Source organism: Mus caroli, unplaced genomic scaffold (genome assembly GCF_978045245.1).
Source record: "Mus caroli unplaced genomic scaffold, Mus_caroli_1 scaffold_18, whole genome shotgun sequence".
NCBI lineage: Eukaryota > Metazoa > Chordata > Mammalia > Rodentia > Muridae > Mus > Mus caroli.
The window spans coordinates 21,071,963-21,098,966 of NW_028227273.1; the positions used below are offsets into that span (position 1 = coordinate 21,071,963).

The following is a 27,004-nucleotide window of genomic DNA, read 5'->3' on the forward strand; positions in this document are numbered from 1 at the left end:
CTGACATACCATGGAGGGGATCAATCTGATTATCAGAACAGCTCAGGGCCCCCGCTGTGCAGGCATCAGAATGCCTGCCTGCTCACTTGCACGTGGGGTAAGGACTCCCATATTGGCATGGATAAGATAGTGAGTGACTTGAGGTAAGGGAAGCCTTGAATCCTTACCCCACTCTGGGGGGTAAGGTGGCTGGGGTGCAGCGTGGAGAGGGCGGGATGGAGGTCTTCAGGAGGAACCCTGGGCAAAAGATAAGAACAGAAATAGTTCGGGCTCATTGATTTATGCCTGGGAACATCCCCGAGCCCGTGATATTTTTATCTTTAGCTGACAGAGCACTTGGAAGGCCAGCACTGCCTGTTTTGGATCTTGCAGCTTCCTTGAATGGCTGAGGCCTAAGATTGCCCTCTTGGCCCCAGACCCAGGAAGCTGTGCTTTTGTTTTTTTCTCTCTCCTGAGGTAGAGAAGGCCATGTCCCTAAGTTGGAAGACAGACTCTATGACTCTCCTGTCACCTGAAACAAAGCAGCCATTGACACTAGTGGAAGTGACATCCTCTGCCCAAAGGGATTCTGACGTCATCTCTGCCCTTGAACTCCCAAGGCCTTGCTTACGATCCCCCAGACCAACTAACTCAGCATCCTAAAGCTGGAAGGAACATGGAGACCATAGAATATGAGTTCACAGGGTGGGGGTGGGGGCAGGGGTGGGGGTGGGGCAGGGGTGGGGGTGGGGGCAGGGGTAGGGGTGGGGGCAGGGGTGGGGGTGGGGGTGAGGGTAGCCAGCTGGGTCTAGATCCCCATAGCCATTTAATGGCAGAGCCAGGCTTACGATACAGCCTCTCAACTCCAAGTTCTTGCTTTTGCAACAAAAACATGAGTCTGCTAATTAGGTGGGCTTTCTCTTCTGCAGCCTTCTCTCTGAGAGCTGGGAAGTGACCAGAACCTGGTTTTCCCTGCTTGGAGGGGAGATAAAGGACCAAGTTGAGCACTGTGATAAACAGGAATGTTTGATTGCCATGCCTCTACCCCCGGGCTCTGGGAACAAGATTCTAACTCTTCCTTACTTTGCAAGTGGAGAGGAAAGCATTAAGTGCAAGAACACTATCTCATTCTGAAAGCAAGGTGCCAAATTGTCACATGAGGAACTGTGTGAGGGCGTGGTGGGGAACTGGTTTTGCCTCCTGTAGTGTATCATCCACGTGAAAGGAATACAGCAGTCGAGTATTACATTTGAGAGGCGCTGCAGAGGTTTCTTTGAAGCCAGAAGGCTGTATATTGCCCTTGACAAAGAGAGGACCTATGGAGGTTCAAGTCTGTGACTGGGCAGTGCTATTGCTTTGGGCCTCTGGCAGGGCATGTGGCTGAAGGATGCGGTGGAACAAATACCAACATTTGAGCTGCAATATGAGGGCAGGGGAGCCCATTGGCATAGCTTCAATGATACAGGACCACCTACTATGACCTATTTCTTTAACAAGACTATTGGATGCGACTCCATCACTCTGTATCTTTTCCGTTGAGACAGCATCTCCCCCAGAATCTGGAGCTTGTGTGTTTACAGCCCGGCTGGAAGCCAACAAGTCCCAGTGATCCCTCCTGTTCCCCACATACTACTTGGAGTTGAGGTTTCAGATGTGCAAGGCATGCCCAGTTTGCTATATAGATGTTGGAATCCTGTGATGGTTTGTATATGCTTGGTCCAGGGAGGTGTGGCCTTGTTGGAGTAGGTGTGTCACTGTGGGCATGAGCTTTAATACCCTTGTCCTAGCTGCCTGGAAGCCAGTCTTCTGCTAGGAGCCTTCAGATGAAGATGTAGAACTCTCAGCTCCTCCTGCACCATGCCTGCCTGGATGCTGCCATGTTCCTGCTTCACTGATAATAGACTCAATCTCTTGAACCTGTAAGCCAGCCCCAATTAAACATTGTCCTCTATAAGACTTGTCTTGGTCATGGTGTCTGTTCATAGCAGTAAAACCCCAACTAAGACAGATCCGAACTTGGAACCTCATGATTGTGTGTCAAGGACCCTTAACTGAATAACTATCTCTTCAGCCTCTAGGACACACCTTTTAAGGACCCATAGAACATCTAATAGCCTTACCCTGCAACCAAGCTTTCACAGACCTCTTGGGGAGACTGATGTGTCAATTTTTCTTCATTGTTGGCATTACAAATGACTGTAGCTTTTACAGAAGAACACAATACCTTCTTTATCCACAGCGGGAACACAGTGAGGCCCTACTGGGTCTTCTTAGAACTACAGATGGTTTAAATCAAAGTGTTGCAGGATGGGCTCCTTTGTGAAGACTGAACCCACTCAGGCTGTTGGTTGTATCTTTGTGGGTTTTAGGACCGAGGGCCCCACTTCCTGGCTGCCAATGATCAGGGACCCCCTTCAATCCTCACGCTTTGCCTGTGCCCCTCTAACAATGGGAGGCAGCCTCAATTATGCTTCCCTGACCACTTCTGCTGATTCTTTCCTCACCCCAGAGAGACAAAGTTCTGTGCTCATGTGACTGGACCCAAGAGGCTCAAGGTCAGTCACCTTAATAACATTTGCAAAGCTACTTTGGTGACACTGTGTAAATCTACTTGTCCAGATCCAGAGGACTAGGGCCCACATGTCTCTGAGAAGCCTTTGACCTGCCTGCTATGTAAGGGTGGAGTACACCTGCTGAGGCATGAGGAATGGCTCTTTGGAAAAGGAGCAGGGGACAAGAAATAAACCCCTGGAGCACAAAGAAAGCCACCACCTGTCCTCTAGATACAAACCAGACAGTGCCTCCAAAGAATGAGCCTGCAAGTTCTTGAACAGAGAAAGACCTTCTGAAGGGGACATGGGCAACCACCGGCTAAATGGACACTGGCGTCAGTTCTGCCTGGGAATTGCTGTCATAACACTTCATAACCCTTGTGTGTGCTCTTCTCTCACACTTTTACTGTCCGTAGATAACTTTCATTTAATAGTGTTCGTGACTCACACAAAGCCACAGCCTATCATATGAATAAGATGATGTCCGGCAATGTCGACTCTCAATGAGGAAACCTGTTCACACTTGGATGTTTTGCGAGATGCCTTTAAAACTTGGCAGTATGTCTCCCCAGCTTTCTGTGCCTCTTTATATGCTTCCTTGATGTTATTTTTAATGGGTATGTAATTTTCCATTTGTATAGATTGAACCATAGTTTATTGAATGAACTCTCCCAGTGTTGACATTTGGCCTGCTCCCAAGTTGTTTTAACATCATCAACAGGACTGAGGTAAACATAACAAAGTTGTTGGGTTTTTTTTATAGACCTGTGAGGCAGGGTGTTATCAGACACTCAGCAGGAATGTGGGAGAGGTGTCTGGATGTAATCATAGCTGGGAAATGTATAGCCCCCTGCCTCCACAGAGAAGAGGGCTTTTGGTAGAACCACCATGTTCTGCTCTTAACTCAGTGGCTCCTGAAGGCTTTAGGTGGGGCCCTTGGCATACAAAGGAAAGGAGGAGGTGCTGAGGCTGTGGCATTATGGGAGGGCTCCTTGGAGGAAGCAGCATCGTTGTACCAGATATCAACCGCAGTGGGATCAGGTTGGGGATGGCCCAAGGTGTGAGACCGACAGGCTGTTGAGCTGGTGAAAGAGGAGGGAGACATCTCCGGAAGCTGTTGGAGACATCTCTGGAAAGAATGTGGCAGGAGGCGTGTCTCAGGGCTAGGGGTGTGGCTTGGTGGTGAAGCACTTGTTTAGCATATGCAAGGATATGGTTTTGATCTTCAGACTTTCTGAATAAATTGTTTTGAGTTTTGGGGTTTTCTTTTGCTTCCATGTTGTAGAGGAGGTGGACACAGTATCTCTCCTGCATCCACTCTATCCCGGTTCCTGCCTCCGTTCCCTTCATCCAGCTTCACGAACAAACTAGAACCCCCCCGAGAATGGCATCTCTTCCTCAGGGCTCTCCTTTGGCAGATGGGGAGTGAATAGGAAAGAGACAGGGGGTTGATGGAAACATTGTGCATGCTGGTTGGGTTACAGGTTTGGCCTCTACCAGAAGTCACGAGGCAGCCACACATTGTGCTATATGTGAGTAAACCTTCACATTTAAAAATGTAGACCATTTTGTGTAGGCTTGCAAGCAAAGACCTTGCAAACTGTCAAGAACTCGCTGTGTTTGTGCGTGTTAATACAAATGGAGTAAAGCAGAGGCACCCATAGGCTCAGGATGGGATACTCAGAGGCCCAGCATCCATGCAGATGGGGGTTGTACAGTGAATCATTGTGGAAGCAGGCTCAGCTCGGGTGAAGCAGGCTCAGCTCAGGTGTGCGGTGATGGGGATGGACGAACACCACACTGTTCCTCTCCTCAGCATCCTCATCTGCGTGAATCCCCACTACAGGCCTGAGACACGTCTGGGTTAGGATCCCATGACTTAAAGCCCACTGTGGTACCCAATAAGAGACAGGGAGTCCACACGTGGCAGCTATTTGGGACCTGCAGGAACTTTCCGGGAGCTTTACTGTCAGTGGTTGGCGGCCACTGAGTTCTGTGGTTTCCCCAGCGGGGAGGCAGTGAGTCAACCGCCCCCCTGGCAAGAAGGGAAAGGAGATAGGGGCTACGGAGGCTACTAACTGCTTATTTCTGAGGACCAGGGAAACCTCAACCAGCTCTGTGGGCTGTGCTTGTCCAGGGTGGCGCCTGAGGGTGGAGTTGATAGAACCCTCGGAGAGACAGGACAGGGTAGAGGAGCTGAAGGAAGAGGTTTGGCCTATGATACAACGGGAGGTGCTTTTGTTTCTTTTTCCCCAGGGCAATAAAAGAAAGAAGTGACAATAACTATACTCAGAACCTGACTCAGGGCCACTTAAACGTCTTTATCTACTTCCTCCATTCCGTATTTCCCCGTGGAAAATGGGCTGATTCCTTTAATGAGCTCTGACTATCGAGCCCAATTTGTAATGACTGTGTACACACTCGTTTCCTCTAGCTTTGGTATTATTTGTATTTGAGCAATGTGCTGGCTAGTTTTATGTCACCTTGATAGAAGCTAGTTACTGGAAAAGAGGAAACCACAACCGAGAAAAAAAAAAAAAAAAAAAAAAAAAAAAAAAACGCCTCCGTAAGATCAGGTGGTAGGCAAGCCTTTGGGCACTTTCTTAATTAGTGATTGACATGGGAAGGTCTAGTCCATGGTGATGGGTGCTATCCTTGGGCTGGTGATCCTGGGTTCTATAAGAAAGCAGGCTGAGTAAGTCATAAGGAGCAAGCCAGTAAGCAGCACCCCAGCCCCAGTCGTCCCTGTGGCCTCTGTATCTCTGAAGTTCCCGCCTTCCAGTAAGCAGCACTCCTTCATGGCTTCTGCTTCAGCTCCTGCCTCGATGTTTCTGCCCTGCTTGAGTTCTTGTCCCGACTTCCTTCAGTGATGGACTATGGTAAAGAAGTGTATTCCTTTCCCCCTTATCTTAGCGAAGGTTTTACTTCTGTGAACAGACACCGCGACCAAGGCAAGTATTATAGAGGACAATGTTTAATTGGGGCTGGCTTACAGATTCAGTGGTTCATTCCATTATCACCAAGGCAGGAGCATGGCAGCATCCAGGCAGGCATGGTGCAGGAGGAGCTGAGAATTCTACATCTACATCTGAAGGCTGCTAGCAGAATACTGACTTCCAGGAATCTAGAATGAGAGTCTTATAACCCACACCTACAGTGACACACTTACTCTAATAGAGCCACACCTTCTAATCCTGCCACTCCCTGGTTGAGCATATGAAAACTATCACACTCCTCCAACTTGCTTTTGGTGATGTTTCAGCACAGCAATAGAGACCCTAACAAAGACAAGAAGTAAGCTGTCTCTCTTCAAGTCTATGTACTTATTAGTGTTTAAGCTTTAACGAATCCATAGTGAAGAACTGGCCGTAGATTATCAGAACCCACGGAGAAGAGCAGCAATGTGAAGGAATGAGGGTCCAAGGTGATATAAATGAGGATTTTTAGTGAATCTCGTAGACGCAGGCCTCCACGAATGTTCACAGAATGTTCACTGCATGGCTTCCTTCTCTCCTAGCAATAGCCTCAAGTCCCCTGAAAACCTGGCTAAATTCCTCATGTGGAATGTTGTCAGTGTCCATTGTTGGGACAAAATAACTGAGATTCTTAACTTAAAAGGTGAAGAGTTAATTCTGGCTCTTAATTTCAGTACCTAGTTGATTTGGGCCAGTGGCCACAAAGTATCTGTGTATGTTTTGGGGACATGAGGTAGAGGAAGTCTTATCACGAGGATCTCAACTTGTCCTTCCAGGATAAAGATCAACTCTCTTCAACTAGGCTCCTCCCCTTAAAAGATGCCACTGTTTTTCTATAATGCCACACTTTCAGGGTCAAACCTTTGGAGGATATTTGAGATAAGGCTATATACCATCATGTGAGTTTGTGAATTCTGAATAATCAAATAAACTTGATATTTCACTAGAGAGTTATTTTGCAAATGATCTTTTAATGAAAATTAAGAGAGGAGTAGTTTATTAAAGGAATCTTGATAGTGTTCCGTGGGGCTACATATAGTCTGGGAAGCTTCGATGAGAGCAAGTGAATTACTGGAACTTATGGTTCAAAGCACTGCTCCAGGGTCCTGTTACAGAGATTTTGATCCAATGAGTCTACAGGGGCCAGAGAATCTGCATTTTATGGAACATTGGTGGGGCTGCTAATGCAGGGATTTCACAGGTAGAAGTTATCTAAGGAGAATGGGGCCAGGTATGCAGGCACAGGCTAGTCCAAGAACAAGCCCACAGCTGAAGTTTGCCTCTGCCTGTTTTGAGTGAGGAAATGGCTTAGGCTGGTTCCCAGAGAGACAGGGAGAGACACAGAATCAGGGTCTAGACAGAGTGAGTTGGCTATCTGTATTGGGGATATTTTTGGTTTGATCTTTTAGTTGTGCAACTTAAAAGGAAGTGATGGTCTCTTATAGGTAGGCAGGTATGAAGAATATTTAATAGTCAGGGTTAGAGAGGCAGAGAGGATGGAAGGGATCTTGAGGAAGGATAGAAGGGCAAAAGAAACATAAGCAAGACATGAGGTGGGTGGTGGTGGGTGGGTAATGTCCATGCCCCAGGCTGCATATATGCCATCCCATCCACTCCCACACAGCACTCGGGAATAGGCAAGGACATTCTCTCTCTCCATAGAAGGAGGTGTTGGCTCCTGAAGGCTAACTTTCAAACATGGAGGTCAGAGTTACATTCTGGGAGCATGTGGCCCCAAGCTTTTACTTCTTAATCAAGTCACTGGTGTAATCACTCATCCGTATGTACAAATATTCATTATCCCACTTATCCATCACATGGTCAGCTCTTGCTAAATGCACTGAGGCAGGGGCTGGGACCTGATGGGCCACTGGAAGGACTATGCTCTGGATGTAGACAGGAAATGATCAGAGACTCAGTCAGACATCACTTGGCAAACAGTCATAAGATCTCAAGAGGAAAATTGCCAGCAGTGTGAGAAAGAATGCAGGGAAACATAGTTTAGCCTGGAGGGTCAGAGAGAGACTCCGGGAATGTGATGCTTAAGCTGAGACTTGAAGGATGGATGATAGAAAATCAGCAGAAGAATGTTTCAGAACTTTGCCATCCGACAGAATTTTCTGTGATGATAGAAACGTCCGGTATTTAACCAGATGGCCATAGCACATGCCATTACTACTGAGCGCTTGAGGTATGTCTTGTGTGAATGGGGAGTTGAGTTTTCAATCTTACTGGATGGCAATTGATTTTAATGTATGTTTATACCTACATATGTTTGTATTGTGCTTGGGAATGTTCATGGGGTGCACATGGGGGGGCGTGTCAGAGGACGACCTTAAATATCGGGTCCACGGGGACTCCTACCTTTTGTTTAAAGAAGTATCTCTCATTGGCTTGGAGTTTTGCCACAGAGGCCGGGCTACCTGTTCCACAAGTTTCTATGGACATTCCTGTCTCCTTCTCCCACTAGCCATCACTATGATTACAGGTATACCTCTTTTTGCGCACCTGTGAGTTTCAGATGTGGGGCATGGTTTTATTTCATGTGATTAAATGGTGGAAGACTAGGAAAGGCATCCCTGGGAGGAGAGCAGACAGCAGAAGGCAGCAATGCTTAGGGGCACAGCAGCACCCTGTCTGCCTAAACCTCAGACACAACAATGTACGACACTGGGTTTATCTCCATCTCCCCTCTCTGGGTCAGGCTGCTTGGACAATACCTTTCTTTAGGTATGTGAGCATGGACTATACAAGTGAAGAGCATAAATACATATACACACGTTCATTCTCTATTCAGATGTAGCTAGTTGCTTCCAGGTCATCATAGCAAGGAAGTCAAGGCAGGAATTAATGAGCTAAAAACAAAACAAAACAAAACAAAACAAAACAAAACAAAACAAAACAAAACAAAACAAAACAAAACAAAACCACTTTCTGTCCCAAGTTGGGTATTTTATCACAGCAACAGAAATGAGAATGGGCAGAGTTGCCCAGCAGTGGTGGCGTATGCCTTTAATCCCAGCACTTGGGAGGCAGAGACAGGTGGATTTCTGAGTCTGAGGCCAGCCTGGTCTACAGAGTGAGTTCCAGGATGGCCAAGGCTATACAGAGAAACCCTGTCTCGAAAAAGCAAATAAACAAACAAACAAGAATGGGCAGAGTCATATGTACTACAGAGCTCAGTCATGTCTCTATCAAGCCAAGCTACAGAGAAAACAGCTTTGCCTTTTTTGTGCACACTTGGAATCCAGGCTGCCTAAGTGCAAGTAAGGCACTAGGCTAAGGGCTTCATGTGCATCACCTAAGTCAACCTCAAAATGTCCTATAGAGTTGTCAGCATTCCTCAAAATAGACACCAGGAGAAGTATAGTAAATGTAATATGGAAAGCGTGCTATTTGCTGTTTGATCAATCAAGGTGACATCTTGGGTCCACACAGACGCCTGTAGTATGATATTTACAGAAGCATTAGCAACGGCCACATTTGGCAGAAATTCAGGTGGCCTTTCAGAAAGTGAATGGATAAAGAAAACACGATACAGTGCTGCTCCTGGTATGTGTGGGGCTGGGTGCTGTTTGGTGCCGCAGGGCGGCCACTCAGCTGTAGCAGAGCAGGTGCCATCCTGTGGAAGAACCATGAAGCACTATGAGGTGGAGGTTCGGGATGCAAAGACAAGGGAGAAGCTGTGGTTCCTGCACAAGGTAGAGCCTCAGGCCACCATTTCTGAAATCAAAACCCTTTTCACCAAGACACACCCACAGTGGTATCCTGCCCGCCAGTCCCTCCGCCTGGACCCCAAGAGGAAGTCCCTGAAAGATGAAGATGTCTTGCAGAGGCTTCCTGTGGGCACCACAGCCACGCTCTACTTCCGGGACCTCGGGGCCCAGATCAGCTGGGTGACGGTTTTCCTGACGGAGTATGCCGGCCCCCTTTTCATCTACCTGCTCTTCTACCGGCTACCCTTCATTTATGGCCACACAAACAACTTTACGTCCAGTCTGCATATGGTGGTGCCCCTCACCTGCATGTGCCACTCATTCCACTACATCAAATGCCTGCTGGAGACTCTCTTCGTGCACCGATTCTCTCACGGAACCACGCCTTTGCAAAACATCTTCAAAAACTGCACCTACAATTGGGGCTTTGCTGCATGGATGGCTTCTTACATCAACCACCCTCTCTACACAACCCCTACCTATGGAGTTCGGCAGGTTAAGCTGGCACTGGCCGTTTTTGTGATCTACCAGCTTGGGAACCTCTCCATTCACATGGCTCTTCGGGACCTTCATTCGGCCTGCTGGGTCGAAAACCAGGAAGATCCCATAGGGGTCCAATAGTGAAGCATAGCTTTAAGTGCATCCATTGTGAAAAGAAATAAACAAATAAATAAACAAAATGCTGATTCAGACTGGTCAGAGTAGTGGGAGACTGAGAGAGTAGGGGCTGGATGGCTGCAGCATCTGCCTGGGTTCAGGGTGCTGGGCCTAGGGTTTCCCCTGCGCCACCAGTTGTAACCCGGGGCTTGCTCAGGAAGTGGCTGTGGCTTTAGGGGTGGGGGAGGCAACTCCTCTCTATCAAAGCCATTCTGAAGGGGCTGACATTAGATAGATGCACCCATAGAGGCCTGGGAGAGTTAGTTCTTCAGTACTAGGGGTTGGGGTGGATCTGGGCATCCTCGACATTGTATGCCTAATGTTCCGTCTTTAGTGCCAGTCAGAGCTACTGCTTCTTAGAGGTTCTTCAAGAGGCTCTGCCTCATGACTGCTTCGTCTCCTACTTACTGTTGGAAGTCAACACAAGACTGCCGAGAGACACCCACGTGACTCACCCAGCACTAAGTGTGACCCTCTCCCCCTTACCTAGCAGCAGCTCTGCTCACTCCTTCCAGGCCCTATCCATGACCTCTGTGAGGATGGCGTGTGTTACTTTTCTTCTGACTCCATGGCACGAGAACCCCAAATAGTCAAGTATTGGTCCTCCATCAATTCAATGAAGTCATCCCATGTTCCCCAAATAGTAGCTTTCTTCGGAGAAAAGGGGGTATCATAGATCCCAGAACTCTAGAAATGGGGGGGAAAGCCTGCCCAGAAAGACAGACAGCATGGTGGTAGGACATCTTCCTTTTGCTTTCTCAGGCATCTTACCTGGGAGATACAAATCCTCAAAGGGACTCCTAGGAGAAAAGATCAGACACAACTCAAGACTGAAACGGCGAGTGCTTCAACCAACACCGTGTCAGGCTTACCTCGATGTCTTGGGAGAAGGCTACTCTGGGAGAAGAAAGTTATGTTTAAGTAAGACTGAAGTCAGTGGGTGTTCTCCTTGCTTACTGGACATTTAGCTGTAAAGTTGTCCATGAAGACGCCCTGCCTCCTTTCACCTTAGGTCTGAAATTCTCCCTCAGCCTCAGCTTTATCCAGGGCCCCTCTACCATAAACAAGGTCAGGCCATTCCTCGGGATGCTGATAGGTCAGAAGGAACCCAGCCTCTTGGCAGGTGGAGACCCGGGGAGTCTTTAGAGAAGATCACACAGCTAGCTTGCTTTCCCTCTTGGTGATAGCACCAGACCCTTCCCTATGAGTTCTTTGATTCCATATCTCAGATACAAGGAGAAATAGCAGGCCTTGGATGGGTTGAATGTTAGCTAGGCATTGCTAGGACTTGGGAATAATTCTCTTCCAGGCTTTCCAGGTTGTGGAGGCTCCTCTGCTTCAAGAATTTTCTACCCAGGCTGGTGGCAGGCCCTTTCATGCTGGCTATGACCTCAGCGGGCTTCTCTCACCTGTCTCAGGCTAGGAAGCTCCAGTGACTGATCTGTCCTCAAGGGAGACCCAAAGGATAGTTAGGATTGTGGGAGCAGAGTCCGGGCTGGGTTGTGGGGGTCTTTATGGTTATTGTTTCTTTTCCTGATACCCAGCTGGGCAGGAATCCCAAGCTGTGTGTATTTACAGAAAGCTGCAGGGGGTCTTGTGACAGGAAAGTGACACACTGACCTCCATTCTGAGGAGCCAGGGAAACTTCTTCCTGCCTCTTTCCAGATTGTTGCCTTAAGGCAGGATGCTGAAGAGATGGTCAGTCTGTACCAGGAAGAGGGGACTTCAGCAGCAGAGCCTCTCATGAACTCTAATCTGTCACCCCCACTCTTACAAGACTCTCGGAATGTCTTTTGAAAGCACCACTTCTATGCTCTCCTCAACCTACGAACTTCTAAAGTTCTAGGTGTGTTCAAATCAATGTGCAAAGGTTGTGTACTCCAGGTTATCTATGAATGCAACCAAATTGTAAACTGACTTAAAACATTGGAGGTGGAGTGGGGCTGGCTGGAGGAATGGCTCAGGAATTAAGAACTTTGCAGAGGACCTAAGTTCAGTTCCCAGCACCCAAATTAGGCCACTTACAATCGCCTATAGCTTTAATTTCAGGGGATCTAACTTCTTCTTCTGGCCCCCTTGTGTACTGAATACCCATGGTACACATACAGAAAAGCAGATACACATATACATACATACATATACACATACATACATACACACACATATATACACACATACATACATAAACACATACATACATACACATACATACATACATACATACAAAAATATAAAATAAAAGACAGTAAATAAAGAAAACAGTATGAGAGGCTTATTTTTGAGAATTTTTTTTTTTTTTGTAACTTGACTGCACAGTCTGTGAATGAGAACTTGTTTGTTTCTCTGTGTAGTCTTGGATGTCCTGGATCTCACTCTCTAGATCATGTTGGCTTCACAGCAGTCAACCTGCCACTGCCACTGCCTCTGCCACTGCCTCTGCCTCTGCCTCTGCCTCTGCCTCTGCCTCTGCCTCTGCCTCTGCCTCTGCCTCTGCCTCTGCCTCTGCCTCTGCCTCTGCCTCTGCCTCTGCCTCTGCCTCTGCCTCTGCCTCTGCCTCTGTCTCTGTCTCTGCCTCTGCTGAGAAGAAAAGTGTGTGCCACCACTACTAGAGTAAGAATTTTTTAGACGACAACATTTGAGTCAGGGCATTGAAAAGCTGGACATGCTACCCAGGTGAGGAGGGACTGAGACAATGGGAAAAGTCTCTCCTAGAGGCATGCCTATCAATCAGATGCTAAGTAAATGCTACTCAGAGCTACTTGTTGTCTATTACCCACTGTGTGCGCACTACTTTTCTCTGCAGTCTAACTGCATGTCAGTATCTTCCCATCCTCAATTTCCATTCCCTCAGCACTTGACAGCCCTGAAGAAATATCAGCAAGCTGCTGCGTGATTCTTAGAAGACTGACCACCACTTCCCTCCTCACTTGGAGACCTTGAGATTTTTGTAGGATGCTTACCAGTTCTGGCATAGATGAGAGCTCTTCTTCTGCAAGTAATTCTGCTCTTGGCAGGTGTGAAGAGAGCTGAAAGCAGGCTTCATGGTCTGCTGACTTAATTACTGCTCTTTGGAGCAGCTGGTTTGGGTCTGGAAAGCTCCTAATGGAGGGTCTGTCTATGGAGCAAGAGCAGGCATTTTGAGCTTTAAATAGGGAGATACCAGACTACATCCAACAGTAGCTGGTCAAGGCAGAGTGTTCCTACTTGGGCTCTGTTCTCCCTCCTGTCTCCGGGGTAGGACATGGTACCCAGAGGAGTTCCATGGCTGACCAGGAGGAGTCTGATGCTAGAAGGTGTGGGGCAAGTCAGGAGTACCCCTCAGAGGAAGTGTTTACAAGGTATGTTATGTGTCTTTTGCATTTGTTTCACTCACAAATGTTGAGTAAGGATTAATATTGTTCGCCAAACATCTTTGTTGAAGATACAGTGGCGAATCAGTCCAACCTGCCATCTTTTGTGGGTCTTTTCTTTTCTGTTCCTTTTAGTTGTTACTTGGGGCTGGCCCTACATTTATGGAGCAAACACAGTGACTCCATGTGTGGCATGTATAATTTGAAGCCTGGTGTAGACAGTCTTAAGGATGATCCTGGACCTTTCAGTGAAGATGTCTGTCTCTTGTCATCTGTAGCTCATCCTGGCTGCCCAGGATGGCTTTTCTTGACACCATGGATAGTTATTGTAGACAGTGTCAGGAGTGTGGAGTAAAAGCCCAGGTAGCCAGTCATTCCCTAGGAATTTGGGCAGAATGAAGTCCACTGAAACAGTACTGTTCAGGCCTCATCTGGTTAGTAGAGGGATTTCTATAGGTGGCTTAGTCCTGGGTGAGAACATCTTTACGAACCAGCTCAGTTTCCTGGTTGCAGTAATGTGTGATAGCCTCACTCTTGCATTTTGTCCTGTGTCTTGCTAGGCCAGGCTGGAACAGAGGGTGAACAACAGCTGTGCTTCCTCAAGAAATTATTAAAGGTTCAAGAAATGTAAACTTGAAAGAGGAAGTGACGTGCTAGATCAGACCAGCTAAGGAGAGAATGTATTAGAAGAGTGTGAAGTCTGCTTTCAAGTGATTTTCAAGATGGCGGCACCACGGGCACTCAGAAAAGAGACTCCAAGTGGTGTGGAGGCAGTGTCAGAACAAATAACTCTTAGAAGAATCCCCAGGAATGAATGAGAAAAGAGAGAAGAGAAGACTGAAGAGATGGCTCCCTTAGTAAAGTGCTTGCTTTATGAGCATGAGGGTGTGCGTTTGGCTCCCAGAACCTGTGTTAATAGGAAGCGTCACATAGTGGTGTGCTTCTGAAATTCCACTGCTGGGCAGGTACACAGGAAGATACTCGGGGTTCAATGATGGGCAGTCAGTCCAACCTTCTTAGCATGGTCCCTGCTAACGAGAGACCTTATCATCAAAAAAATCAAACAAACAAACAAACATCCAATGATGTTCTCTGGCTTCATGTGTGTGCACACACATGTTCTTCTCTACACTCATGTACATTTGCATGTACACACACACACACACACACACACACACACACACACACACATACACAGAGGAATGGAAGGAGAGAAGAGAACCTAAGGATTGGAGAAAGAAGTAGGACTTTGGGATCCCATTTTAATTCCTTATTTACTTGCCATACAACTTGGACTACTTTGCTAAATCTATACTTCAATTTCCCCACTTAAAATTTGTATGAATGTTTTGCCATCTCGTATGCATGTGCACTATAAGTGTTCCTGGTGCTAGCAAAAGTCAGAGAATCTCCTGGAGCTGGAGTTACAGACAGCTGTTAACAGCTGTGTGGGGGCTGAGAACTGAACCTATGTCCTCTGCAAAAGCACCAAGTGTGTTTAACCACCGAGCATCTCTGCAGCCTCTTATTTTCTCATTTCCATTATGGAGATGGTTTTGTACCTAACAACACATGATTAATATAAATACTGAAATATTTATTATTTATTTATTTATTTTTGGTAGCCATAATCCATGGAAAACTGGCTATAGAATCTCATTCTTCATTGAGTCCACAATGAGAATAAACAAACAACAGTCACTTAAACATCCCCCCCCCAAACACACAAATAACCCCTTAACTCATGGCACCATACAAAAACTCTTTCTACCTCAGCCCCTTCCATAACTCGATTAAGCTATGTCCTCAGATCCGAAATGGATAATAGAAGCCAGGCAACTCCTGGGAACTTTATCTTCAAGTCAGAAAATTGTTTTGGAGAGAACCCACTTTATCTTTTCTTAGGGTATTTGGCTTCCTTACAACACAGCGAGTACTACTTCCGGCTTGGTTCTTGTGATAGGTGATTATCCTGGTATTTTGACTTCCATGTCATTGCCCAACCTTAACAGGTCACACAGGTAACCAAACTGCATGAATCCTACATATCTACTAGGGGAGAGGTGAAAAGAAGATAAAATTCACAAGGCTATCCCTAGCAGACATGCAAGGTCAGAAAGACCAAACACAGAAGGGAAAGTGGAAGATGTTTCCAGAACAGAATGGGTACTTCTGGAAAACCTTCCCCAAAAATGACGAGTTCAGAATTCTTTGATTCTCATAGTTTTTAGAGAAAGTAGGGAAATGCTCATAGGTAGAAGGGAAAACTCTAACACCACCATGTCTTTCCTGGTCCAGAGGGCTCTGCTGTACTCTTCACCCCATCAAGGCATGATCAGGTTCATCCACTGAGAAGTCCTGGATAGTCTTGGCTCCTCCTCTTTGCTCACCTTCACCCCCTAGACTCTTGGCCTTTTGGTGTGGACCTGGGATCCCCTAGTTCTTCCCTGATGCCCCTTCAGCCTTTCCTTTCAACCCATCTTCAGAAGCCAGCAACCCTATTGCCATAGACTCTGAGAAAAGCAATTTAGCTGAAGCACAGATAAGGACTCCAATAAAAAAAAAAGAAAAAAAAAGCAATTATAAATATGGTCAAAGACCTTAAAGAGGCTATGAATGAATGTCTTAGTGAAAATCATGAAAAGATAAACAGTTGAATGACATGATAAAAGCAATTCAAGTCATGAAAGCAGAATTTAGCATAGAAATGGATTCACTAAAGGAAACCCAAACTGAAACATAAACCTGGAAATGGAAAACTCAGGATATCAAACAAAAAACTCAGAGGTAAGCCTCGTCGACAGATTAAAAGATGGAAGGAAGAATTCCAGGTGTTGAGGACAAGGTAGAAGAAATGGATAATTTAGTCAAAGAAAATGTTAAATCTAAAAATCAAACCAAACCAAACCAATACAAAACAAAAGAACCTAGGAAATAGGGACACCAGGAAAAGATGGAATGTAAGAATAATAAGTATAAGTGAAGGAAAAGAAACCCTGGTCAAAAACACAGAACACATTTTAAGAAAATCATAGGAGAAAAGTTCACCAATCTAAATAAAGAGATGTCTATCAATATCAAGTAGACAGGACCAGAAAAGAAATTCCCTATAGTACACAACAGTCAAAATGTACAAGACAAAGAAAGTATATTAAAAGCTACAAGGGAAAAACATCAACTCACCTATTGTCTTAGTTAGGGTTTTATTGCTGTGAAGAGACACCATGACCAAGGCAACTCTTATAAAGTAAATAAAATTTAATTAGGGCTAAGTTTCAGTCTCAGAGGTTTAGCCCATTATCATCACAGTGGGAAACATGGCAGCTTGCAGGCAGACGTAGGGCTGAGGATCTGAGAGTTCTGTCATAATCCATAGGCAGCAGAAGGAAACTGTGTGATACCCTGGGTGTAGCTTGAGCATAGGAGACCTCAAAGTCTTCCCTCACAATGACACTTCCTCCAACAAGTCCACACTTCCTAACAGTGCCACTCCCCATGGGTCAAGCACTAAAACACAGGAGATTATAAGGGCCAAACCTATTCAAACCACCATAACTATAAAGGCAGGCCCATTAGAATAACACCCGATTTACCAACAGAGCCGCAGAGCCCCCCAAGGACCTGGACATATGTTCTATACACTCCTAAAGGAGAGACATTGACAGTATCTTGTTTTGTTTTGTTTTGTTTTGTTTAACTTTGTCTTAATTTATTGACTTAAATTTCACACATAATTTGAAGTGAAATCCACAGAACATAAAATCAATCCTTTGGAAGTGAACAATTTATCTCTGTTCAGTATTGGGTGACCATCACTGCTATCTAGTTCCCAAACATTACCATACAGTATAACTTCTGTTCTTACACACTTTCTCTCTAATCATACCTCCCTCCAGGCTCTGGGAGTCACCAGTTTGTCTTTGATCTCTATGAATTTATTCTGAACATTGCATATAAATGGCTGAGACAATACGTGCAGCTTTCTGTCTCTGCTTCCTTGGCACGGCGGGCGTGGTTGAGAATTAGTTGCAGAATGCATCTGGTGCTCCATTCCTTCCTGGCTGAGACTACTCTGTGGTGTAGATACACCACATTTTGATTATTTCATTTACCTCTCGATGGGCCTTTGATCCATTTCTACTCTTGGCTATTTAAATAGAATTGTTGTGAGCTGATACAACGAACTTGTCTCTAAGCACCGCCGTTTTGGCTTCAGACTTCATTTCAACTAAGTTAACCAACTCCCTCTTTAAGCAACGATAGTTCTCCAAAACATATTTGTTACCAACCCTCTCTCTAAGAAATGATAGTTACCCAAAACATCATGTCTGTTCCTAACAACAGAAAGAACAAATGATTTGATCGATCAGGCAAAAAACACATTCAAGGTCAGCTGACAATGGTGGAACACTGGAGAAAGCCCCTAGTCCCTGAGTTCTGATTAGTAAAAATTATAACTGTAACTTGGCTCGGATGCTTGAGGGGTTTATGGTTGTAAACCCTGCTTTGGCCCCATACTTGGGGTTGCCAGAAGAAACAAGGTTCCTGAGTCCTTATCTGGTGGTCCTTATTGATTACGACTCTGCTTACGTGGTGGGGATATTAAAAGGCCTTGTTGTTTCATGAGCCTACTGGTATGTTCTCTCCCCTTGCTCATGGCACACAATGGACACACAGTATGGCCACACATGTCTATGTGTCCTGTCCTGGTGACACCTTAAAAATGAATTTAAATGTTGTCACAAGTCTTTGTATGTTCCCTCCTTGGACGCTGTGGCAAGCCAAACTTTCTGAAATATATATGAGAAGTTGAGATTCCCACTTTAAGTTATTGGTGAGCCATACGTCTCCGTAAGAAGCATAGGCCAAAGCCTTCATGGCCTGCAGCCATCAAATTCAGTCCAGCTCGGCTCCAGGCTCTAGTATCCCGAAAGGCAGTGTGGTCCAGTGGTGAGTCTTCTGGTTCGGTGTCAGTAAATACCCTAGAGTTGAAGGGACTGTGTTACAGCTCTCAGGCTTCAGACCTCAGCTACCTCCTTCCTCTGATGGGGCTGAATGCTTGCCTTTCTCAGAGAGCTGTAAAAGGGGCAAGGAACAGTCACATGTGTGGGTGTTTCTCAAGCAGCCACGAGATCACACTTTTGTGCTGTGGCTATTTAATCCCATTAGGAGTGACACAGGAGGCTCTTTTGACTCTGACTCATGGCGACAGTCTGTCTTGTTAGTCACCTAGTGTCTGTAAATGGGACCTGTCAGAAGGCCATGGAGCCCATCAAAATTAGTGGAGCTATGAAAAATTGATTGCTGGGGTGGATAAGCTGTGGGTTTTTTGTCTTTGTGTTAGTCAATCAAAGCTCAGAATCTGAGGAGAGGGCTGATGGTCAGGCTCACCTAAGGAAAGGCTGAAAGGCCTGACTGACAGTCCCATCAAGCTATATATGGGAGAAAAGAGGACTGGCTTAATTACTGAAACAGGGCACTGTGTTTCAGAAGGGATAGATGCCAGAGGCTCCCAAAGCCTCAGTGATCTACTGAGGTTGCCCTCTGCCCTCTCTGAACCCCCTTCCACAGAAGCAAGTGCGGGCTGAGTCTAAGGCACCGGGACTACCCAATCAGAAGAGGAGCCCAAGTTGGAGTGACAAGGGACTAGGGAGGAAATTTGATGGTCCATATCTGTCCCTGTATGATGGGTCTCATTTGACACTACACACGATGCTTTAGGTCCAGCAGCCCAGACCTCAGAAGTCTGAAGCCAGCTGTACCTAGGACCTAAAAATATCTAGGCGCCAGGGAGCCAGCGGTGGAGTGAGCTTTTCTGAAGCCAGCAGAGTTCTTGGTGTAACGTATGTAGGAAATTATTCATCACACCCTGTGTTATGAGCTGTCTTAGCACTTCAAAAATAAATAAATGTGAACCAGGGCCCCACCAGGGCTCTGCTCTCCTTAACTCCTCGTCTCAGAAATAGTTGGTAACCCCCGCTGTCCATGCCTGCCAACGGAGGTTGCCCTGATCCCGGGGAAAAAAACAGGAATTTCTTATCTGATCAACAGGAAATTCTATTTTTGCTTGATGTTCAAATTAAAAATATCGCACACAGAGAGAAGCTCTCCTCTATGGAAGCCACGCGCTAAATTTGTCCCTTACTGGAGATGCTCTGTGTTCATACCACCTCTATGAGGGTTTCCTCCCTCTGGCCTGGCCGCTGATGGCACCTGGGACAAAGCCTTTGATACCTCACCTTTGTTCTTTCCTAACTCCAGGAGCAGTGCTGCTGAGTTCTGGAAGGGAATCAAAGCTGATGGCACCTGGGAGTCAGGCAGGTTGGGCTTGGAAAGCACAAGCCCAGAATTGCCCTTGGAGAAAAGGAGACAATGCAAATGGTAGCATTTAAAGTCTCACCACTTCCCTGGCCAAAGTTGGCCCTCATGCCAAGCCACCAGGAGAAAGTGAAGGCAGAGCTTATTGACAGTGTGTCAAATCCTGGCTAACATGGGCTAAGCCCTGTATCTTTGCAGCAGGCACCCAGGAGACGTTATGACTGATGGTGTCCGCATCTTCTGTAATCTGCAGTATTAGGTTGTAGGGGCGTCTCATCAAGGTTGGAAGCCAGGATGACCTTGAATTTCTGATCCTCAGGCCTCTTCCTTCTGAGTGCTCAGATTATACCATGTCCTGCAGGGCTGAGCATTGAATCCAGGACTTTGTTCACGGCACTTTACCAACTGAGCTACACCCTTACATCCCTATTCCTCACCTGGCCCCAGTCATCTTGATTCTAGACTCAGGCTTGCTCCCTCCCTCCCTCCCTCCCTCCCTCCCTCCCTCCCTCCCTCCCTCCCTCCCTCCCCTCATCCATCTTTCTTTCTTTCTTTCTTTCTTTCTTTCTTTCTTTCTTTCTTTCTTTCTTTCTTTCTTTCTTTCTTTCTTTCTTTCTTCTCTCTCTCTCTCTCTCTCTCCTTCCTTCCTTCCTTCCTTCCTTCCTTCCTTCCTTCCTTCCTTCCTTCCTTCCTTCCTCCCCTCTCCCCTCCCCTCTCCTCCCCTCCCCTCCCCTCCCTCTCCCCTCCCCTCCCCTCCCCTCCCCTCCCTCTCTCCTCCCCTCCCCTCCCCTCCCTCTCCCCTCCCCTCCCTTCCCTCCCTCCCCTCCCTTCCCTCCCTCTCCCCCTCCCCTCCCTCTCCCCCTCCCCTCCCTCCTCTCCCCCTCCCCTCCCTCCCTCTCTCCCTTTTCTTTCTTTCTTTCTTTCTTTCTTTCTTTCTTTCTTTCTTTCTTTCTTTCTTTCTTTCTTTCTTTCTGTCTCTCTCTCTCTCTCTCTCTCTCTCTCTCTCTCTTCTTTCTTTCTTTCTTTCTTTCTTTCTTTCTTTCTTTCTTTCTTTCTTTCTTTCTTTCTTTCATCTTACAGGTCAAAAGCAAAGCTAATGGGTCCAGAGTCTTCTAGAGTGGACCACTACCAATTCAACAACTGGAAGTCTGCTATAACCCTTTTCTCTCTCAAAGAGCACCTATGCGCTTACACATTCAGCTGCTTTTGCAAAACTTTAACCACAGCACAAAGAACTACTGCATTTAGACAATAGTTAAGAAATTTCCTTACTGCTCAGCAGGCTTCAACTTGTAAATCACATGACTTCTTGTAAACCTGCTAAAATATCCTCAAGCTTTGGTCTTAAGATTCCTGTGAATCAATGCCCTCAGTTTTCTGCCTATTTGTTTGTGTTTTGTGGTGAAACAAACTTAACAAACAAACAACAATCCCCTGGAGGGACTGGAGAGATGGCTCTTAAGAAGAGTTAGGAGATGTAGGTGAACAAAGAAAGGAAAATGGGCTCCCTGAGATTGTGTCTTCTTTTCAGGAGACATTGCAAGGAGAAATGAAGGGAATGGCAGGGGTACAGGCTTCTAAATTGGGCTGAAAGGGGGAAGGGAGGACCCATAAACCCCATAAAACACCCAAGCAGCACTGTCTGCTTTTATCAGATCCCAGCCTTAACACCTGCCCTTTCTGCCCAGTCTCTAAACTCAGTTTCTGTCTGTTCTGAGCCCTTTTGTTTCTGCCCCTGGATACCTGGGCACCTGCTTCTGTTTTCACTTTTTAGTGTCTGTGACAAAGAAAGGCAAAGGACAAAGAATACCCATGTTCTCTAACTTAAGGGTAAGTTACCCACTCTAAAGGCATTAAAAATGAGTCAAATGGAATGTTTACCCTGAAGGATTTTTTGAATGGTAAATCTTACACAGGTAAGATATGATTAGGAATTCATTAAGATCACAGTGTATTAAAGAGTCATACTGATAGAATAGGTTCCCCTTCTTTAATGAGGAAGGAGAGGATACAAGTACCCATGCCCACATCAGAAAGTCTACAGAGGATGCTCAGAAGAGAGACGGGGAGGCAAGGAAAGTCTGAAAAACATCCCAAAATATGTTATTTTGTCTAACAGATGAGTAGTCACCAGCCAAGGGTCCCCATGGCCAGGGCACCTCCATAGGTCAGAGGATACTATCATCCTAGTGGCCAAGGGTGTCCTTGCTACTAGTTGTGCCATGGGACCCTTTCTATTCTGGTGAGCCTTGGGATTATGGCAAGTTTTTTTCTTTCTCTCTCAACTAGCCAGTCTCTTCCCAGACAGGAATGGCTTTAACCTCTTCTCATTGAGGAGCTCTCTGTGGGACTAATTTATATGATATAGGTTTATTCTGGCTAGTTTTATGCCAATGCAACACAAGCTAGAATCATCTGGAAGGAGATAAACCTCTATTGAGAAAATGCTGTAAGGCAGTTTCTTAATTAGTTTATTGATGGAATGAGGGCCCAGCCCACTGTAAGTGATGCCATCCCTGGGCTGGTGGTTCTTGGTTCTATAAGAGAGCAGACTGCACAAGCCAAGAGGAGTAAGACAGTAAGCAGACTCTTCTATGGCCTCTGCATCAGCTCCTGCTTCTATATTTCTGCCCTGTTTGAATTCCTGACCTGACTTCCCTCAGTGATGAACTGTTGCTACCTGGAAGCTTGAGCTGAAACAAACCCTTTATTCCTCGAGTTGCTTTGGTCATATTGTTTCAGCACAGCAATGGTAACTTTAACCAGGACAGGATTCTACTTATTGCAACCTGGAACCTTTGGTCTCATAGTTGTATGATGCGATGTAATAGGAGAGGTGGGTGTGAATAGCCAGTTCCTATTGGAAATGGGCAGAGTCACAGTGAACTCAGTGCAGACCCAGCATAGTGTCTGAAATCTTGCTGGCTGAGTCTAAAAGAACCTTCGAGGGATATGTATCCTGTTCTAGTTGGGTGAGACTAGTCTCAGAGCCAACTCATAGATCTCCACAGAGAACATGAAAACAGCCAAAGAGTAAAGGCACCATGACGATTATTAAGCATATTATATAAAGCTCTGTCTATATTTGCTACTTATACTCATTCAAAACCCAAAGTCTGGTTATGGTAGATCACTCTATGTACTGATTGAAGTCTGTATTATATTCTACAAGGCTTCTCAGGCTCCAAAATTTAACAGTGTCTACACAGGTAACCATGATTTATTCTGTATGCAGTTTGGATTCAACTTTCTTTTATTAAGGTGGTGGCATGTACAATTATTTTCCAAGTTAGACAATGGCCATGATATCAGCTGTATGGACTTGCAAAAAAAATCACAGTTGCTAAACTTGTTGATTTGTTAATGTTACTATATCGAATCAAATTTTATTCATTTGGTTTTATCCAAACTTTATCTAAATAATGCCCAGTAGTTATATGTTCCAGATTGGTATAATTAATTGACCTTCTAGGTATCCAAGAACTGTACTTGGAGGTTATACTAATATGGTCAGAGGGACCACATTATTTTATCCTTTGCCCTCCAAAGTCAGCTGGCTTCCAGGGGAACTGTGGGAGTATCTCTCGATGTTCTGTAAGTGTGGGGAGACACCTGCCTTCTTGTTGAAGGAGGCTATAAGAACCCCACCTGATGATCTGTAACCGGTGTCCCCTCTACAAAGGGAAATATCAGTATGGAAGAGAATGTCCCTCTATGCTCCCAAGTGAAAGCCTTGACTCATTCTGATACAGATGGAACATCTGGAGAAATAAGGCCAAAGGAAACAGAGTTTCCTTCCAAGCCAGTGACCCTCGGAGACCAGATCTTCAAATGGCCTTGATAGTGAGGAAAAAGTGATTAATTCTGTCCACCTCCATGCTCTTAAGCACCTAACAGGAAAGTATAACGAAAGGCTAAAATAATAGGCGTTTCTCTAACAATTTAAGGTATCACACTCCATAGATATGAGGTTCAAGAGCACAGGAGATGTTACTTACACAACTGTTTCTCATTAATGACCATTCTTCTTGATAACTAAAACACTGCCCAGATATACGACATCATGACCTTGGCTCTATTCAATGCTGTAGCACCTACACACAGCCAAGAGAGACAAGCAGACTATTATTTTAACCTTATAGTCAAATTATGGTTAAATTTCTTCTCTCTCTAGAAGCTATATGGAAGTGGTCTCACACTTGTGACGTCTGACTGCTATAAAGCAAAATCCTTGGATCGTTACTCTTTAAGACTAGTCTTGTAGTGTTACTATGTGGGCCTTTCCTAGGAATGACGACCGTACTCTGGGCTTACTGTGGTGGCTTGGGACACTCTCTTCTGCATTCCTTCAGGTCCTCCAACTCTACAGATGTTTCTGCAGATGGAACACTAAATGCACTGCCCACATGAAATCCTCTGAACTGGTCCCAAGAGCCGACCTCTTAAAAATCCCCGCTCTCTTGGTCTGACACCCTGCCCCCTTCTTGACATTAAGCAGCGGGAATGGTTGAGCTTCCCTCCCCCAAAGCAGTTGGTGTCCATCTCTGAGACAGCAGAGGGAAGGAGAGTTACAGGACCATATGAAGGTAATAGTGGGTTCCCAAGATCACAGCGTCTTATTCTCTGATCACATCGTGAAGAAAGAGAAACAGTGGGGAGTATCTAAACAGGACCAACAGTGTAGGGAAGAACCCAGGGTCTCTACAAAACACCCAAGCTGGTGTCTATTTGGTAGACTCTAAACCTTAGGCCCCTCCTATCCCAAAGGGATGGAACTATTACTTTTCTTTCTCTCTGGGCTGGTTTTTCCACTTTCCTGGACATTCAATTCTTTAATTGTAACAAGAGATAAACTTCAACATCTCCCAGACAACCAGCAGCCCATTCTACTTCAACAAGAAAAGGCCTTGATCAGGCCAAGCCTGATGACTTGCATTCAATCCCTGGGGTTGGTGGAAGGGGAGAATCAACTCCTGACAACTTTCTTCTGATTTCTACACGTATACCAAAGTGTAGGTGTGTCACAAACAAATGTAATTTTAATTTCTTAAAAAGAAAATGAGCAGTGCAGGAGACTGGGCTTGGATCTTGGCTCTGAAGCTGTGGCCTTTATAAAATCTGCTGTATATATAGGGTTTCTTCACTCATATTGTTTTTTTTTTTCCTTTTTAAAAATTAGATATTTTCTTTATTTACATTTCAAATGCTATTCCCTTTCCTAGTTTCCTCTCCGAAAATCCCCTATCCATTTCCCCCTCCCCCTGCTCCCCAACCCACCCACTCCTGCTTCCTGGCCCTGGCATTCCCCTATACTGGGGCATAGAATCCTCACAAGACCAAGGGTCTCTCCTCCCATTGATGGCTGACTAGGCCATCCTCTGCTACATATGCAGCTAGAGACACGAGTCCCACCATGTGTTTTCTTTGATTGGTGGTTTAGTTCTAGGGAGCTCTGGGGGGACTGGTTAATTCATATTGTTGTTCCTTCTATAGGGCTGCAGACCCCTTCAGCTCCTTGTTCACCCATATTGTTAAGAGGCTGTGTTCTCACATGGCAGACAAAGAGCTAGAGAGCCCTTTGGGATTCTTTTCACTAGTCCCTTTTATAAAGACCATTCCCCTCATGACAGTTACCCCTGCGAGGTCCCATCTTTGGCTTAGGATTTTAATGTATAAATTTTACCGGGACATATACAAGTAGTTCATAGCAGCCCCATCTCTAAATATCATAGGCTTCTCTCTTCTCTGCTACCAATATAAAGACAGAATCACCAATGCTCTAAGATTATTCCTGCCGTGGGGCTGACCACCTTTGAAAGAAGCTAGGCCTTTGGCCACCTGTTGACTGGAATTTTCAACTCTGCGCTCCTTGTCTAGAAATGAGAGATTGTCTGCCACATTTTACAACCTTAATAAAGAAATTTCTTTTTTATTTTACATATTTTTTATTCTTTTTATTAGGTATTTTCTGCATTTCCATTTCAAATGCTATCCTAAAAGTCCCCCAGACCCTCCCCCACTCCCCTACCCACCCACTCCCACTTCTTGGCCCTGGGGTTCCCCTGTACTGAGGCATATAAAGCTTGCAAGACCAAGGGGCCTCTCTTCCCAATGATGGCAGACTAGGCCATCTTCTGCCACATATGCAGCTAGAGTCAGGAGCTCTGGGGGTATTGGTTACTTCATATTGTTGTTTCACCTATAGGGTTGCAGACCCCTTCAGCTCCTTGGGTACTTTCTCTCGCTCCTCCATTGGGGGCCCTGCGTTCCATCCAATAAATAGCTGACAGTAAGCATCTACTTCTGTGTTTGCCAGGCCCCGGCATAGTCTCACAAGAGACAGCTATATCTGGGTCCTTTCAGCAAAATCTTGCTGGTGTATGCAATGGTGTCAGCATTTGGAGGCTGATTATGGGATGGATCCCTATGTATGGCAGTCTCTAGATGGTCCATCCTTTTGTCTCAGCTCCAAACTTTGTCTCTGTAACTCCTTCCATGGGTGTTTTGTTCCCAATTCTAAGATTAATTTCATTGACACAGAAGCAGACCAAGGAAAGGCAATTAAATGAAAAGAATTAGACACAGTTGTCCTAGGTAGAAACTCAGTAACAAGTCAAAAGTCTGGCCAATCTTAAAATACTCAAGAGTTAGGGCATGCCACCAAAACCAGCTCACACCTCTCATTGTGAGTTGCCAAAGGCAAAATACTCAAAGAGTTCACTAAGGGTTCTGTATACTAATTGAACAGGTAACAGTTAAATACAGGCCTGAGGGTTAAAAGGTAGCTCAATCATAGTCAGTCTGGACTTTGTCTCATTGGGCAAATTGGGTTTGGTTATTCCCATGAAAACTCGAGACATCAATGAAACTGCTGGAGGGTCTTTGGCACAGCATTTAAGTTCCTGCTGTATTCAAAGGATCATGACAGGTACTGTGGGGAGGGCGAAGCATGGAAGAGTATGTAGCAAGATTTGTCTAGGATGGACTTGCTTCATAGTCTCATTTTAGAAGTGAGACAGGAGGGACGAGACAGGAGTGAGTTGCCCACAAAAGCCAAGGAGTAGAAGGCAAGAGGTTAAAACCTTAGAGCCCTGTTAGACTCCTATCTTCAAGCAGCCTATAGGATGGGACCATGGAAGATGCTTCCAGCCTGGCAACTGGAAGAAGTTAGTTGCAATAATGACTAACTGAGTGAGGTTGGGCAAGTCACCTTACCTCCTCTAAGCCCCATTTTCCCATTGGTAATCTTTTAGTTCCTGTCTTATTGAAGTCAGGGTCAGCTGGATTTAGTGCTGCTAAAAACAATGCTTAAATCCCAGTGGCTAAAGGTACAGAGTGTTACCTCTCACTCGTACAATGATTTCAAGAGAGTTTAAGAGAGGCTCAGGCTGATCAGGTCAAAGTGACATTGGCTTTTAGAGATTCTGGCCAAAAATGTTTTACTAACATTTTACTGT

The 27,004-nt window shown here is 45.6% G+C and overlaps 1 pseudogene; it reads left to right on the top strand.

Annotated features, from left to right (window-relative positions):
• Positions 1 to 9,099: 9,099 nt before the first annotated feature.
• On the top strand, positions 9,100 to 9,832 carry LOC110284232 (very-long-chain enoyl-CoA reductase pseudogene; annotated as a pseudogene).
• The last annotated feature ends 17,172 nt before the right edge of the window (positions 9,833 to 27,004 follow it).